Source organism: Pinus tabuliformis, chromosome 8 (assembly GCF_031772625.1).
Source record: "Pinus tabuliformis cultivar Carrire ecotype Pingquan chromosome 8, CPIR1, whole genome shotgun sequence".
Taxonomy (NCBI): Eukaryota; Viridiplantae; Streptophyta; class Pinopsida; order Pinales; family Pinaceae; genus Pinus; species Pinus tabuliformis.
Window position 1 is genome coordinate 1846146274 of NC_142294.1, and position 17100 is coordinate 1846163373.

A 17100-nucleotide genomic window follows, 5' to 3' on the forward strand; every position below is an offset into this window, starting at 1 on the left:
AGTTCATTGTCAACAGCAGGAGCCAAAAGAACCTCATTTCAGCAGAGGTCGTGAAGCGGTTGGGCTTACCGACCACAGCACATCCACAACCGTACACCATCGGGTGGCTTCACCAAGGATGGAATCTTCGCGTGAGCCAGCAGTGTCGCCTTCCATACAACATCAAACCCTTCACGGATGAGGTATTGTGTGACATTGCTCCCATTGAAGTTTGTGATGTATTACTAGGACAACTGTACTTATGGAAGCGACATGTTGTGTATGAATCAAGGCCCCGTGGTGTTATTGTTACTTTGGAAAATAAGTTGTACAGGATACCAAAGGTAGCACCGCCTACCGCCATCTTTTTGGTTACTGCAAAACAATGCAGTAAGCTCATTTCCAAAACCAGGAAATTTGTTTTCCTGATGATACGCCCTCAAGGAAAGAAGAAGACGGTGGCCACGACCTCCAGACAAGGCCCCTCCGCACGACAACTACAAATGGACAAGGTCGTGGGGGAGTACGAGGAAATCTTCACCTCCCCCGCAGGGGTTCCTCTACACTGTCAGGTCAAGCAATCTCTGCCCAATGGACCAATCTATCGGCGCTCCGTTCTGGAGAACGATGAAATCAAGAGTCAGATTCAGGAGCTCCTGCAGAAAGGTCACATCCATCCAAGTTCATCGCCCTGTGGGAGCCCGATCGTGTTGGTACAGAAGAAGGATGGGACTTGGAGACTCTGTATTGACTATCGGGCGCTGAACAAGATCACTTTCCGTAATAGGTACCCGATCTCGCGGATTGATGATCTCTTGGACCAACTGAAGGGGGCAAAATATTTCAGCAAGATCGATCTGAAGTCAGGATAACACCAGGTACCAATCGAACCCTCCGATGTGTGGAAGACCGCCTTCAAAGCCAAGGAGGGCCTTTTCGAATGGTTGGTTATGCTTTTCGGATTGACAAATGCTCTTGCAACCTTCATGAGGCTAATGGATGACATCTTGCGCCCATTCACCAACTCATTTGTAGTGGTATACTTGGATGACATCTTGATCTTCAGCCAGAGTTGGGAAGAGCACCTCCACCACATCCGACAGGTTCTCCAACACTGTGGCAACACAATTTATGTGCCAATTTGGAGAAATGCACTTTTGGCATGACCCAGGATCAGTATCTGGGATACATTATTGATGAACAGGGGGTGCATGTGGATCCAGCCAAGATCCAAGTCATTCGGGATTGGCCATCTCCAACCACTCTGACAGAGCTCCGCAGCTTTCTAGGTCTTTCCAACTTCTACCGTAGGTTCGTGTTGGGATTTTCTCATATCACTTGGCCCTTGAGTCAAGTCACCAAGGGAGGAGCCAGAGCAAAATTCTTTTGGTCTGAATCTCAACAAAAGGCATTCACAGAGTTGAAAGATCCCCTCTGCACGGCACCAGTGCTTGCATTACCAAACTTGCAATAACCATTTGACGTCGAGACAGATGCCTCTGACTATGCTATTGGGGCAGTCCTTACTCAACACGGGCATCCAGTGGCATTTCACAGTGAGACACTTTCAGACATAGTCCAGAAGTATCCCACTTATGACAAAAAGATGTATTCCATTATGCAGGCCTGCCGACAATGGAAGCATTACATTTTGGGGAAGGAAACGGTCATCCACACAGACCACGAACCCCTGCAGTTCATACAGACCCAAGGGAAATTGCAGAATGATCGCCATCAGAAGTGGTCCACATACCTGCAACAGTTCCATTTGAATATCAAGTATAAGAAGGGCAACACCAACAATGTTGCAGATTGCCTCAGTCGACCACCGATCATGGCGTTAACCACTGTGCTCAACTCTTGTGGGCATGAGACTTTTGATTGGCCACTTCTCTACAAAAACAACCCAGAATTCGGCCGCACATACCCGACACTCTTGGAGGGTTAGCATTCCAGATTTTCACCTCCAGGATGCCCTATTATGCCACTTGGGTCACCTTTGTGTTCCTTCAACTGAGCGTGCCAAGATGATTTGGGAAGCACACTACAGTCAGGCTGCTGGGCATTTCGGGTTCGAGAAAACGGTGGCAGTGCTGCAAAAGTATTTCTATTGGCCAAATCTTCGACAAGATGTCAGGAAGTACATCAGATCATGCACTGCCTACGCCATTGCCAAACCAACCATCAAGAACCTCTATACCCTGCTGCCTACCCCTAATCGACCTTGGGAATCCATCTCCATGGATTAAATGTCAGGCCTTCCTTCCACTAAGCATGGAAACGACTGTGTTTTTGTGGTCGTCGATAGGTTCTCGAAGATGGCCATTATGGCGGCCTACAAGAAGAATATCACAGTAGAAGCCACTGCTAAACTTTTCTTTGAACGAGTGTGGGTACACTTTGGGATCCCACAGTCTATCATCTAAGATCGGGACAGCAGGTTCCTCAATACATTTTGGTCCAATCTCTGGTCAATGCTGGACACCAAACTCACTAAGTCCACAGCCTTCCATCCTCAAACTGATGGCCAGACAGAGGTTGTCAACAGGATGATCGTACACATTTTGCACATGTACAACTCAAAGCATCCATGCACATGGGACGAGAGCCTCCCCTATGTTCAGCACAGCTACAACCGAGCTCTTCACAGCTCAACTGGCCACAACCCTTTTCAGGTGGGCTTGGGATTCCAGCCACTATGTCCCATTGATGTGGCCATGCCATTTGCAGCTACTCACGCAGATTCAGCTCATGTCCAGTCCGAAACAGATAAGGCAACCAGCTTCATTGAGCACATCCAACATATTCGCCAGCAGGTCCATGACATTCTGGAGAAATCAAATGCCAAGTACAAGCAGCAACATGATCAACATCGGGTGCCACACAAGTTTCAGGTGGGCGACAAAGTCTGGTTGCATTTGCAAAAGGAACGCCTTACCGGAGCCTATCGGAAACTGAGACCACTCTGATATGGTCCTTACACCATTACCAAGGTTGTGGGAGACAATGCATTTGAGCTCAGCATTCCCCCATTCCTTGGCCTGCACCCAGTGTTCAATGTGGACCACCTTCGGCCATACTTTCCACCATTACTAGACACATCCGACATTGCAGAACAACTCACACCCACAGAGTTAAATCCAGATTGCATGGAACAAGCTGCAACTGATCGGATCATGGACACACAGATCAAGCACACTCGCCAACAGAATATCCAACTGTATCGAGTTGTCAAAGCAGGCCAACTCCTTCACCAGGGCAAGTGGCTCACCAGGGACCAAGTTCAGCAGAAGTTTCCTCATCTCATGGAGGAACTCAACGCAATGGGGACCATTGCTTTCTAAGGGGGGAGGAATGATCCAGGTGGATATTGGTGGCCACCTGCCAAGTCCACTTAGACCCCCACCATTGTTTCTTTCAGCTTTTCAGTTTCCTTAATTGTAGCACAGTTTACTATTTTTAGCAGTTTTCCGGGTCCTGAACATCCGAAGCCGTTTTGAGGCCCTAAACGACGTTTTTTGGGAAAACTGAGAGCAACATGGGTCCGTGGACCAATGTTGTTCTTCCCAAAGTTGTAGTTCTCGGATAGATCTTTCTAACAAGATATTGTGCGCGTCAAACGGAGATCATACGCCAAAGTTACGACCCCGGGAAGTTGATGTGCCAATTTACGCAAACGGGGCCCACAGTTTAGCGTTTCATCTTCTAGGGTTAGGTTTTTGGATGTTTAGGGTTTTCCATTGTTTCTCAACAATAAATAGGCCTTCGAGCCTAATTGTAACACAGTTCAGAGGCATGTAGCCGCCACATCTCTTCTTAGAGATAAGCAACCATCGCCCTAACTGGTTTATTTCCATTATTGTTTGTAAGCATATTTCAATATTTTACATTAATGAAATGAAGTATTATTTCCCCTACATCTCTGTGTTTATGGTTATCTCTGTAATTTGTTGCGTTCTTGTTTAAATCCGAATCATCGAGTCATTCCAGATGCAGAGGGAGCAGCTCAAATTTTTTCGTTGAGCAAATCTCTAGCTGGATGCAATGGTTTTTACAGCAGTTGGCTAGAGCAGGGCCAGCGTTGGGGTGGAAGAGAGAACACACACAGAGGAAAAGTTTTCCTCGGTAAACTTCTAGTCTCAAGAAGTTCGATTTTTCCTTGCAGATCGGCAGTCGTTGTGAGCAGATCTTCTCACTCCAAAAGGGAGTGTTAATAGCAGAGCAGCAACTGAGCAATAGGGTAGAGGAATTTTTTGACAGTTCCTTGAGATGGCCACTACTGGGCTTCCTGATCAAGACAGGTTGGATGGAGCTTACAACTACATCATCTGGAAGGCAAGGATGTCCTTCCTTCTAGATGAATATGGCCTAAAAGCTATATTGATGCAGTGGTGGCAATTTCCATGGATGCAGATCAGCTGAAAGAGTACAAGAAGGAGATGGCGCGGGCGAAGCGGTTGATCCTAGACAGAGTCCGGGATCATATAGTCTTGTATATAGCTAGCAAAGATACTGCCAAGCAAATGTGGGATGATCTCGCCACGCTATATCAAGGTACTTCTGAGTAGCGAAGATGCACCTCAAGGAGAAGTTGAGGCTCATCCAAATGTAGAAGGGGGAAGGCATAGACCCCTTCCTCACCAGGATTCAGGAGGTATGGGACCAGTTGTCAGTTGTTGGGACAGCGCCTCAACCTACAGAGCTTGTTAGATTAGCACTCAATAGTGTCTCCGAGGACTGGCAAGTCTTTGTCCAAAGCATATTGGGCAGAGACAAGTTACCAGAGTGGGACAATATGTGGGCTGACTTGCAACAAGAGGAATTAAGGCGAGCTCTTTTAAAGAGCTCCATCAATGGCAGCAGCAAGTAGACGGAAACAGGTGAAGGAGGAGGAGAATGTGGCCCTCGCATCAAAGGGTCTCAGTCAGGGACAGATGGAGCAGAGAAAGAAGAAGGACCTGCCAAAGGTCAAGTGCTTCAAGTGTGGTGAGCTCGATCACTACAGTACCCAGTGTCCTCTCAGAAAGGACAAGGTGGAGAAGCAGGACCAACAGGCAGCTTCAGAAGAGATAGATAAGCTTTCCTCCAGGCTGGAGGAAGACTTAGCTATCTTTTTCGATATACCTCGAGGAGTGAGGTGGGGTGACTTGGTGTTGTAGCCCCAATGTGCTACAAATGGGCAAGATCCTTGAGGAGCCCACCTCATGGATCATTACCAGGCTACGGGGGCCCATAGTATTCAGTAGCAGGATGGATAAGTGTCAGTTGATGTAGTCAGTATCAGAGTAATAGTTGCAGACTAGTAGCAGCCAATTTCTGGGAAGCGCAGTGCAGAGTTGGCAGCAGTGCAGATGGCACAGTGTAGAGTTAGCAGCAGCGTAGATTCTTCAATGACAGTGCATATGCCAGTAGCAGTCAAAGACTCGGGAGACAAACGCATCATACTGATCACAATTGATTCAGTATTTTGGATGCTTTTCAGTTGCAGATGTTCCAGTTGCAGCAGCAACGGATGAGAGGGAGTTGCACTACAGATGCAGTGTTGCCAGCAGTACAGCAGGGTCAATAGCAGCACAAATGCAGTGTATATCAGAGTTGCATAGTAGTTGATGGGCAGCAGCAGCCAAACATCAACAGCGTGACAGGAGATGATGCAAAGACAGTGTTGTGGCAGGGTGTGTAGCACTAGAACACATTCCTTGCTAAGAGGGAGTGTTAGTGTTTGTAGCATCGGATGTGTTCTAGCCTAGAAATTTTGTGGAGAGGCTAGAATACATGAGTTCTCCAAAACCCAGAAACTGTTTCTGGAAATTCCGCCTAGAAATGACTTAATTAGATTATTAACTAGTTTTTAAATATTTCCTAAGTCTAAGCTTAGGGAATATGGTTAATTAATCAGTATTAATTAGGTCAAGGCAAGAATCATCTAGAAACTCACATGGATCGATCCAGAGATGATCCTAGCCATCGATTATGTTCTAATATTGGTCGGTGGTGCTGTAACAGACGAATATAAGAGGAGATTGATGTGGTGATGGAGAAATCACTTGAGACACTTGAGAAGTTCGATTTCTTGGTAGATCAATTTCCAGAGTAGCAGCAATCAGTTGTCGGAGAGAGAGCTAGAGATCAAAGCAGTGTGAGAGAGGCAGAGACAGTGAGGCTAGAGGAGGCACTCCAAATCCAGCGAGTGCATTTGCAGAGAGGCAGAAGACCCACAGAGAGGCTGACGCTGGGGTAGTGCAGCAGCCTCCAAAGGCAAGATCGATTTGCTGAGAGGGAGAGACGTCTTCAGTTCCAGAGGCCGGGAAGGAGTCCCAGAATGTTGGAGAAGCATCTTTCCAATCGGCAGAAGGCAGAACGACTTCATCGAACACCAATCTGAGGCTAGACATCCAACAGGCTGCGCAGAGGTTGACACAAAGGGTCAGAGGGCCGAATTTATGAAGGCAAGTCATGCCAAGAATTTGCCTGTGGGGTGAGGAAAATTCCTCACTAGATTTTTGCCAGTATTTTACTCTGTAGGATTGCCAGATTTAGGCATCCAGTTGTACTCAGATTTCTCACTGCTAGAGATCGAAGAAGTGTGAGAGGAGCAGAGATAGTGAGGCTCGAGGAGGCATTCCAGATCCAGCGAGTGCATTTGCAGAGAGGCAGAAGAGCCACAGAAAGGCTGACGCTGGGGTAGCGCAGCAACTTCCAAAGGCAAGATCGATTTGCTGAGAGGGAGAGACGTCTTTAGTTCCAAAGGCCAGGAAGGAGTCCTAGAATGCCGAAGAAGCATCTTTCCAATCAACAGAAGGCAAAACGACTTCATCGAAGACCAATCTGAGGCTAGACATCCAGCAGGCTGCACAGAGGTTGACCCAGAGGGTCAAAGGGCCGAATTTCTGAAGGCAAGTCATACCAAGAGTTTGCCTGTGGGGTGAAGAAAATTCCTCACTAGATTTTTTTCCAGTATTTTACTCTATATGATTGCCAAATTTCAGGAAAATTCCTCACTAGATTTTTTCCAGTATTTTACTCTATATGATTGCCAAATTTCGGCATCCAATTGTACTCAGATTTCTCACTGCTGCATAATAATAAAACCCTCAGTTGTTGCACCATTTTTCCCAAGTTGGGTTTTTCTGGGGACTTTTGTCTAAAAATAATTGTGTTATTTTAATGTGTGCTAGCATTTCTCAGCTTCCAACGTTTTATTTTCTTTTGCAGTGTTTTATTTGTGAAGGTTGCGGTGTGATTTATTCAGTATTTGCCATAGCAAACAACAAATAAATTGTTAAATAAAATTAACAATTAGGAGAATAATTTCCAACTGCTGCAATAGGGTTCCGTATTGGAATTTTCACACCAGAGAGTCAGAAAAAGAAGGCCGAAATTTATCTCCAGGAGGCTGCACAGAGCCTCAAGAAAGAAGTTCGATTTGGCTGAAGGGAAGGACATTTTCAGTTCCAATTGCCGAGAAGATTTTCCAAAGTACCAAAGAAGCATTTTCCCAGTCAACAACTCGCAGAACGACTTGATTGGTAGCAGTGTCGGGTTGAGCATCTGAGGGTCTGCACAAGGGTGACGCAAGGCCTATGCAAAGGGTTTGGACAGCTAGCTTTTCAGGGGCATTCAAGTGTCGGGATTGCTTGGAGTGAGGGTAAAATCCCTCAGTATATTTTTGCCAGTATTTCTCTTGGATAGAATCACCAGTTTGGCGACATTTTATTGTACTCATAATTTTTGCTACAAATAATAATATAAACCCTCAACTACTGCAACCGGTTTTACCACATTGGGTTTTTTTCCAAGGACTCTTTGTCCAAAATAACGGTGTCATAATTTTTTTGCGTGTGCTAGCATTTCCTAGTTCTTGTTTTTTCTTTCGCAGTATTTAAATTGGTGAAGAAATTGTAGTGTGAATATTTCCTTATTTTCTCGTAAACAAAATAAACTGCATAATTAAATTTACAGTTAGGAGAAATATTTCCAATTGTTGCATTTCAAAGAATTTTCACATAAAGTACTTTTAAGTTTTTATGAGTCGTGTACCTTCTATTTTAATTTATTAAAGTCAAGTGTATTAAAGTGACTTTATGTGTAAAGTACTAAGCTCACTTTATGTTATTAAAATGACTTTGATATTTTAAAAGTCACTTTATGAGAGAAAAAATGACCATGTTATTAAGACATTAAAAGGTACTAGGAAGCATTTTAAGTGAGGGGCGTCGACATTAGAAAGGGGTCAAGTAGGGGACTTGATCTCAACCATTGTTCTCATGGGCTGAGTTTTAATCTCATCCCTTGATCATTAGGTTTAGGGTTCTCCTCACTAAACGAAGACAAAAGGAAAAAGGAAAAGATAATTCCTCATTATTCTTCTCAAGGGAAAAGAGGAGAGCGTATGAGACAAGAGGAGGACGAGTTTCAGAGGTAGGAGGTTGTAGTGTTCTAGGGCAATTTTGTTGTACTACAATTTTCACAAGAGACTTTTAATACACAGTTAATTCAAACAGTTAACCAGTGGTGCACAAAACAGAGAAATATGTCACAGTATCTTCAAACTGTTAATATAACCAAAATAATGTATTTGTCCTTGCTAACAACAATTCACAAATTAAACCAACATAATTTGTTCAATACTCCACAATGTCGCATGCTCATACCATAATTCTTGTTAATTCTAATACCATTCTACACAAGTAAAAGCACTGATCTCTGTTACAGCTATGAACTAACAAATAATTGTTTACTCCACTATTGTTTTAGAACACGAACTGTCTCTAGCAATTTTGAATTGTCTGCTACAGGTTTGGATCCATTGTCGGGGAGACTAGGAAGGCGTTGACATGGTGGCAAAAAATTCTACACCTACCGCACTTGTTATCAAGCTCTGTTGGTACCAGAAAACCCTAACGCACTGTAAATTTGAGCCTTTGATTGCCTTGATGACTACAGAGATGTCGTCCTTGAAACGATCTAATCACAAAATAAATGTTCAGATTGGATGGCTTCTGAAACCCAGCCTGGTCTGATTCAATAATTCGATGGCTTTCAAAACCGCACTGAAGCCAGGTCCTGTCTTTAGGTCTTCCACAATCTCGACTACTTCAGAGACCACTTTTCTAGCTGTATTCCTTAACCCTACCCAGATCAAGAGTTTAGGACCTTCGTTGACAGTAATTCAGATCCTATACCCAAATCAGAACGTTGAGTCCTTGGAAAGATTCGCTGACTATCGTGCCCGAACAAGACATTGACCCAATAAACTCGTTGTCTTCAAAAGATAACCTCGTGCCCAAAACAGAGAGCGGAAGAGGTCTCCACTACCTTTTTTCTAAGGGTTTCCTGAGTTAAAACGTACCACAGTATTTCGCTGCCCAAAAATAGAGATCAATCTATAAAGGATTCGCTATCCTTAGCCAAGAATCAAGAACCATCCAGATTCCATTCCTTTCCCAAAATCGAACTACTGTGCCCAGTGCAAAATGAAGAAAATAGAAAATTGTCAACTAGGGTGGAATCTTTCACCACTGAAATTGACAAAGAAAAACAGGAATCTTAAAACCCTCAAAGCCTCAGGCGCAAAGAAAAACAGAGATAATAATCCAATCCAATGATGATCCCTAATAAATTCACCCCTCTATTTATAGTTTTCCTAGAGGGGTCTCTTCTTCTAAAGTGATTGAGTAAACGTTACTCCAAGCCCCAAGTTTGGGTTTCTTCGCCCAGCTGCCCCAAAACTTGCCCAATAGTGGGAATTTTGGGGGTTTTTCCTTTTATGAAGGACTATAGCCTAGGGGGATCAATAGACTACTTCGTCCTTGGTTGACTAATTTCTCAGGAACATTACAGTCCCCCCTTCCTGACATTGCTTGTCCTCAAGCAATGACAAATCCTGTTGTTGCCCACTTCATTTCCCTTCTTTGATGTACTAGAGGCATTTTCTGATATCTTCCATATATTGGTATTTTGACTTCTACAATTTGATGACTTTTTGACGATTATTAATTCCTTCTCTAATGGATAAAGAAGGGGATTTCCTTCTTGCCCCTCCTGCCTTTATTTTTGCAACTTCAGTTTCATCTTTATTCATGGGAAGAGCATGAATCAAGGGTGGCAGAAAGGAATCAATAAAACTCTTTTATCCCTCTACTAGTGTTTTTATAACAGAAACTGCAAAGCTTGCCATTGAATTAGTTGTGCTAGTCTCAACTGAAATCTGATGAGCAGTAACCATTGTAAGATGTTTCTGAAACAGTTCCACTTGTCCCCTATCATACCTTTGAGTTTTTTGGCTATCTAATCCATCACTAATATCTTAAACCAATGTAGTCAATGCTTTTAGTATTCTCAAAATCGCTTCTCCAGCCGTGGAGTGTGAACTTAATCCCAACATCTCAGTGTTTGTTAGAGTTATTAGTTCACACACAGCAGCATCACTTAAACCACCAGCGAATTTTATTAGTTCAGAATCAAGTGTTTACTATGAAGAGATGTCATACTGGCCAGCTTCTTCAGAATTTCTGCTGCAAGTGGATACACCTTATCTGACAATCCCTCTTTTGCTAGAAGTTTACATATGTTTTGTAACTCTGGCTCAGAAAGATGTGAAAAGATGTCATGTGGATGTGTAGCCTTGTTGACACCATAAATAGAAGCCTCAGAAACACCATTTGTTTAAGTTTCCTTATCACTCTGGTGCATCTCAGTCTCAGGTCTGGTTGTAGAACATTCATCCCTTTCAGTATTTAAAGCCACATTAGACATCATTTCAGGCATAGCTTGAGTTTCTTTCCCCATATTCAAAACATCCTCTCCATATGAAGATTGCGATTCAACCTTGAGTTCAATATTCTTGAGAAACACATTGAGAAGATCCATAACCTGCTCCAAGTGACTACTGCTTCGTAAGACACGTGGCTCATTAAGAAGTTTTAGAAGCACAACCAGAGGTATTTTCTCCTTTCCGGGAGCCATCCAAAGGCCATGAGAAGCTCTTTTTTTCCAGTAACTTTTCTTTCCCTTTAGCTTTCTTCAACTCTAAAATTGTCCTACATGATGACTCCAGTGTTGAACATGGTTCCATATAAACTAGAAGATTTGCAACAGATTAACGATTTGTCGCAACTCGTTAAGTATGTCAAAATTTCCAGTACTTGACGAGAAACAAGAGGTGGAAATCCATTTGATAATCGTGACCGAGTATAAACTACATTCCATTGACAACCATAGAGCCTCTGAGATGTAGCCTCATCTGAATATTCTATTAATACCTCAGTTTCTGGCCTCACCATATCTAGCAAAAGTTGAATTAGACATGTTTGTGTAGCACTGTGTCCACAAAGATTTAAAAGGACCTTCTGTAAAAATTATTTATCTAATGGTTCCACATGATCATTAAGGAGATACTTGAGCAAGAGCATTGCTAGCTGTAAAAACTCTGCCCTTAAGGGCTCATTGTATTATGTGCTTACCTTTTCAGATGGATAAAGCATCTTTTCAACAGTAGTTTTTATAATTTACGGATCAACAACATGCCCATTTTGACCATTTTGAGAGGCATGGATCAACATAGGAAGAACCAAAATTTGCATAGCAATGACTACTTCATCATGAGTCAATTTCTTGAACCAAAATAAATTCGGAAAGTGCACCAGAAGTGCCTTCTTTATTTGAGGATTGTATACTTCTTTATCATGCCTTAGATACTTGACAAGCCACTGGCCTTCTTTCACCTGTTCCAAGCTGAGTTTTTCTGCATGACATATGCGGTCTTGTACAGGACAATTATTGTACAGCCAATCTGGTATTAAATTAACCAAAGTTGACACCGGTGAAATTCTTTGGAAATGGGCATCTGGCGTCAGGCTCACCGTAGATTGTACTTGAACAAAATTATTCGTTATTGTTGAGACTGAAGTATCGCCGCTGCTTGTTACAGATGGTATCCCAGCTGAATTCCTAGCATCATCAGGCTTCTGCGGAAATGCATGAGCCATTATCTTATCTAGTGACCTGGCGAGTTCCTTTCTTATGGGTTGCCCAGCTTCTGACCTTATAATATCCATGAATCTTGTAAAATGTTCTGGCTCATTTACTCCCGTATCTTCAGAAATAAATTTTACCTCTGCTTGTCGTTGCACCCCTGTAGGACCAGTGTATGCATCCTCTATGGACAGATCCTCAATGATGTCACTCTCATCATCACCAACTCCTGAATCTTCTGTAGTTATGTCATGACTTTCATAATTTTTATCGTGTCCCTGCTTCATCATTGTTTGCACCCTACTTTGCTTTGAGCTCCATCTTATCCTGGACAGATGCCCCAGTGCCATATGTTTCTTTTGGAATTTCAGGTTAACAATCCCGATCAACCACATCTTCACCCTCGCCTGTCTTCCCCATGGCTGACTCAATATTTGCCTCTTGATCATTATCACCATTCTCATTACCTTGTGTAAAAGCATCTCTTCTACAAGGTTGCGATAATACGTCTGGTGTTGTACCCACATTATTAGAAATGCCTTTCATTTCCTTTACACTGTTGTTGTTTAGTGGGTGACATGGCATTGCATCCTTTGTAAGCAGTTTATTTTCTGAGGGCATCCCATCATCAATTTTAATGCCCCTTATACTGAGCTCATCACCTATTGACCGATTATCCGATTCAAATGCTTCAGTCACAAGGCCTATTGTCCTAAAATTGTCCATCTTTTTAGGGGGAGACAGCCATGTCCACGTTTTTCCTTTCAATTCAGTTTTTCTTATACTTTGTTTAGCAAGCTGAAGCCTCTGATCAGCATTGAAAGTCATGGTTGTGGCAGTCATTATAATTTGCTGAGTCGGTTGCCCAAGGGTATCCTGCCCAAAAACTGGAATTGATAAGTCGCCTAAACCACCAAAAGCAGCTGGTTGTGCCTGACCAAAATTTACAAAAGAAAATACACCGTGTGTCTGGGCAGGATTTGGTGATCGAAGGCCATTGAACAGGGAAGGAGTTGATTGCGCAAGGCTTGCTGGCTTACTCTGTGATAACAGTGTTGGTGTGCTGCTAGAGAACAGATTGCTTTCAAAAACAACAGTGTTTTGGCCAAATTTTGGTGTTGAAGATAGAATCATCCCAAGTGACTGAGTGCTTCTAAGGAGCATGCTCTTATCACTAGGTTTGGAGAATTGATCCCTTTTATTCTTTGCCTCCAACTTCTCCAATTCCTCAAAAACCCTTCTGCTCCAATATTGCAAATCTTTCATCGTTTCTGCTTGCTGCTCTTGTAGTTTCCTCCAAGACTCTGCATCCTCCTCGCCCGAAATTGTTCCCAATTGTTCCATCGTCCAACACCATCCAGGCTAGCAGGATTTCTGCTCTGATACCACTGTAGTGTTCTAGAGTAATTTTGTTGTACTAGGATTTTCACAAAAGACTTTTAATACACAGTTAATTCAAACAGTTAACCAGTGGTGCACAAAACAGAGCAACATGTCACAGTATCTTCAAACTGTTAATATAACCAGAATAATGTATTTGTCCTTGCTAACAACAATTCACCTATTAAACTAACAAAATTTGTTCAATACTCCACAATGCCACATGCTCATACCATAACTCTTGTTAATTCTATTACAATTCTACACAAGTAAAAACACCGATCTCTGTTACTAACAAAACTAGTTTACTCTGCTACTGTTTTAGAACCCGAACTGTCTCTAGCACTTTTGAACTATCTACTACAGGTTTGGATCCGCTAACAGAGAGACTAGGAAGACGTTAATGTGGTGGCCAAATTTCTACAGCTACCGCACTTGTTATCAAGCTCTGTTGATACCAGAAAACCATAACGGACTGTAAATTTGAGACTTCGGCTGCCTTGATGACTGCAGAGATGTCGTCCTTGAAATGATCTGATCACAAAAGAAATGTTCGAATTGGATGGCTTCTGGAACTCGGCCCGATTTGATTCAATATTTCGATGGCTTTCAGAACCAATCTGAACCAGGTCCTATCTTTCGGTCTTCCACAGTCTCGCTATTTCAGAGACCACTTTTCCAGTTGTATTCCTTAACCCTACCCAGATCAAGAGTTTAGGACCTCCATTGTCTGCAATTCAGATCCTGTGCCCAAATCAGAACGTTGAGTCCTTGCAAAGATTCGATGATTATCGTGCTCGGACAAGACGTTGACCCAATAAACTCACTGTCTTCAAAAGATAACCTCGTGCCCAAAACAGAGAGCAGAAGAGGTTTCCGTTACCTTTTTTCAAAGGGTTTCCTAAGTCAAAACGTACCACAGTATTTTGCTGCCCAAAACTAGAGATCGATCTATAAAGAATTCATTGTCCTCAGCCAAGAATCAAGAACCATCCAGATTTCGTTCCTTTCCCAAAATCGAACTCTTGTGCCCAGTGTAGAATGAATAAAATAGAAAATTGTCAACTAGGGTGGAATCTTTCACCACCGAAATTGACAAAGAAAAACAGGGGTCTTAAAAACCTCACATCCTCAGGCTCAAAGAAAAACAGAGATAATAATCCAATCCAATGATGATCCCAAATGAATTCATCCCTCTCATATTTATAGATTTCCTAGAGCGGTCTCTTCCTCTAAAGTGGTTGAGTAAACTTTACTCCAAGACCCAATTTTGGGTTTCTTCACCCAGCTACCCCAAAACTTGCCCAATAGTGGGAATTTTGGGGTTTTTTCCCTTTTATGGAGGACTATAGCCTATGGGGAGAGATAGGCTACTTCGTCCTTGGTTGACTAATTTCTCAGGAACATTACAGAGGCAGGCTGTGTTTTGCATGGATAGCTTGATGGAAGCTAGAGTATGCAAGAGGAGAGCAGCACGTATTCTTCTCTAAAGGAAAAGAGGAGAGCGTAGGGCAGAGAAGCAGCAAGGGAAGCTTAAGCCAGCCAAGGAAGCTTGAGGCTGCCAAAAGAGGAGGAAGAGAGATTTGTGTTTAACCTTACAGCAAAGAGCAAGGCCTAAGACCAGCAGTTCCAATCTCCTTGAGGGTCGAGTTTAAGCCAAGGAGAAGGGTTCGAAAATTTAGAAGACAGTCTGCCATCTTCAGCACATGAATCGAGGGCTTCGAGAGGGTTGAACAAGCAAGTTCCAAGTCTGAAATTCAACGTACAGGCAGCAGAAAAAATACTCCTTCAGTCAGCCACACGTAAGCCTAGAATTTCGGGTCTCTACAGTGAATTTCTAGGGTCTGTTTCTAGGGCCTGTTCTGTGTGTATTTTGGGTTTGTTCTGAGTGTAATCAGCAAGTTTCATGGGCCTGTGTTTTAACAGTGCTTTAGTGCATGGTTTAAGGGAGGAGTAAGTTGCTTCAGAAGTGTGTATTTCCAGCTGAAGTTGGTGACTGTTCTGTGGGTCATTTCCAGCTTTGAATGAGCAGTGAAAGAGGCTGAAAATTTAACTGAAGGAGAGCAGACTGTGGGAGTAAAATATCAGTCCAAAATTCAGTTAAAGGAGACCTCTGAAAAGCATATTCAAGGGAAGAGATAAGTTGTATCTCTTGTGTATTTTCTGTTGTAAGAAATTTCTCTAGAAGCTAAATAAAATCCTCCTTCAGTACTGGTTTTCCCCTTGTGGGTTTTTCCAGGGTCTAGTTGACCAAAAACAATTGTGTACTTGTGTCTATTTAATGTGTGTGCTTGCTCATAAAATTTTCTTCATCAGTTGTGCGAAAGACTAAATGGTAGAGGCAGCCAATGTTTCAAATAAATTGTATTTAAAAGTTTTATATCAGACCTGGGAGTTTGGGACTGTGGGTACTTAAGCAATAAAATTTGAAGCTGTGAGGGCTGTCACCTTGTCAAATTTTTTCTACACAATTGAGGGCAATGCTCCAAAATCTGGAGATCATACGGCAAGTTGCAGCACAAACAATTTGCATGGTGTACCTCCTCCATCAGCTGGGATTCGGGAAGGTGTCAGGCACTGGTAATGGGAAGCTTCCCGAGAAACGGACAAAATTCCAGCAGTTCCATCGTCCACCTTCATTTCATATCATGGTTATAAAATAAGAAATTTGATTTATGTTTCTGTCCAGAAACTATCACTAAGTAGAGTCTATGGTCTCTTCTACTGTTTTTCATAGAAGAAAATGTCTGTATGAATAACAACTTTAAGTTTGATAGCAGAGATACATTTTGCAGAACTCTAAAGCACGACAAAGGGCTAAAGACTGTTAATCAGGGCCGAAATCAGAAATACAATGCGGATATAAAATCAGAAAATATGCATGTACACCTTTTTGGCAAATTCAATCTCAGGGCAGTGCCAGATTTTCAAACCCATAAATGTTTAATTGTGCGTGTATTCATATATATATATTAGGATCTACATACCTTTATAAAGAAAAAGAAAAAAATTGGATTCAAAAACTGAATAGAGCTATTGAGTATATCATTACCAACTAGATGTGAAAATTGAACATTCCAAATTTTAAAAATAAATCAAAAATTGAGCATACCCAAAAGTAGTGAGCTGTGCAAGGAAGAATGGGTACTCCTTTAATGGCACGAGGGCCAATTTGTACAGCACTCTGTTGGCCACAGCCAAACCCACTGTAATGGCAGCTGCAATGACGGTTTTCAAATTCTTCCGTGAATATGATAAAGAACCATCATCAATCCTGGCACTGCTGGCTCTGGTAACCACCACAATTTGTCCTACTCCGAGGCTTCCACCTTCTCTTCTTTGCCATCTGTAGTTAGGACACTGTACAGGAGACCTACAGCCTTCAGGTTTAATGAAGTTGTGGGATGTTTCCGTATCATGATGCATCAATGTAGAACTTCTGAGAGAAGCAACAGGAGATATTCTGTAATTATAATTGTAATTGTGATGGTTGAGTGTTGGAACTGAAGGGAGCCCAAATTTTATTGAGAGTGCCATCACTGTATCCACTTACGGGCGCTATCCAAACACCATGGTTTTATATAGACTAACGATATTTGAGGAAACCACTGGTAATACTGCCTGATAGAAGGAAACCGTGATAATGACAAATTGGGCAAGATTGAACGTAAATTAATCATTGGATGAGAAATGTATTTAAATGGCGGTTTTCGGCAATTTGACATTTGTTTCCAAATAAGATTTTAAAATCAGATCTAATAAAAG

General features: G+C 42.4%; 1 pseudogene across 1 annotated transcript in view; it reads right to left on the minus strand.

Annotated features, from left to right (window-relative positions):
* The window catches only part of LOC149243645 (protein CLT2, chloroplastic-like), a 128983-nt pseudogene extending 112099 nt beyond the window's left edge, over positions 1-16884 (minus strand). The window contains exon 1 of the transcript XR_016246700.1: positions 16448-16884. The product of XR_016246700.1 is annotated as a protein CLT2, chloroplastic-like (transcript). The remainder of the gene's footprint in view (positions 1-16447) is intronic.
* Positions 16885-17100: the final 216 nt, after the last annotated feature.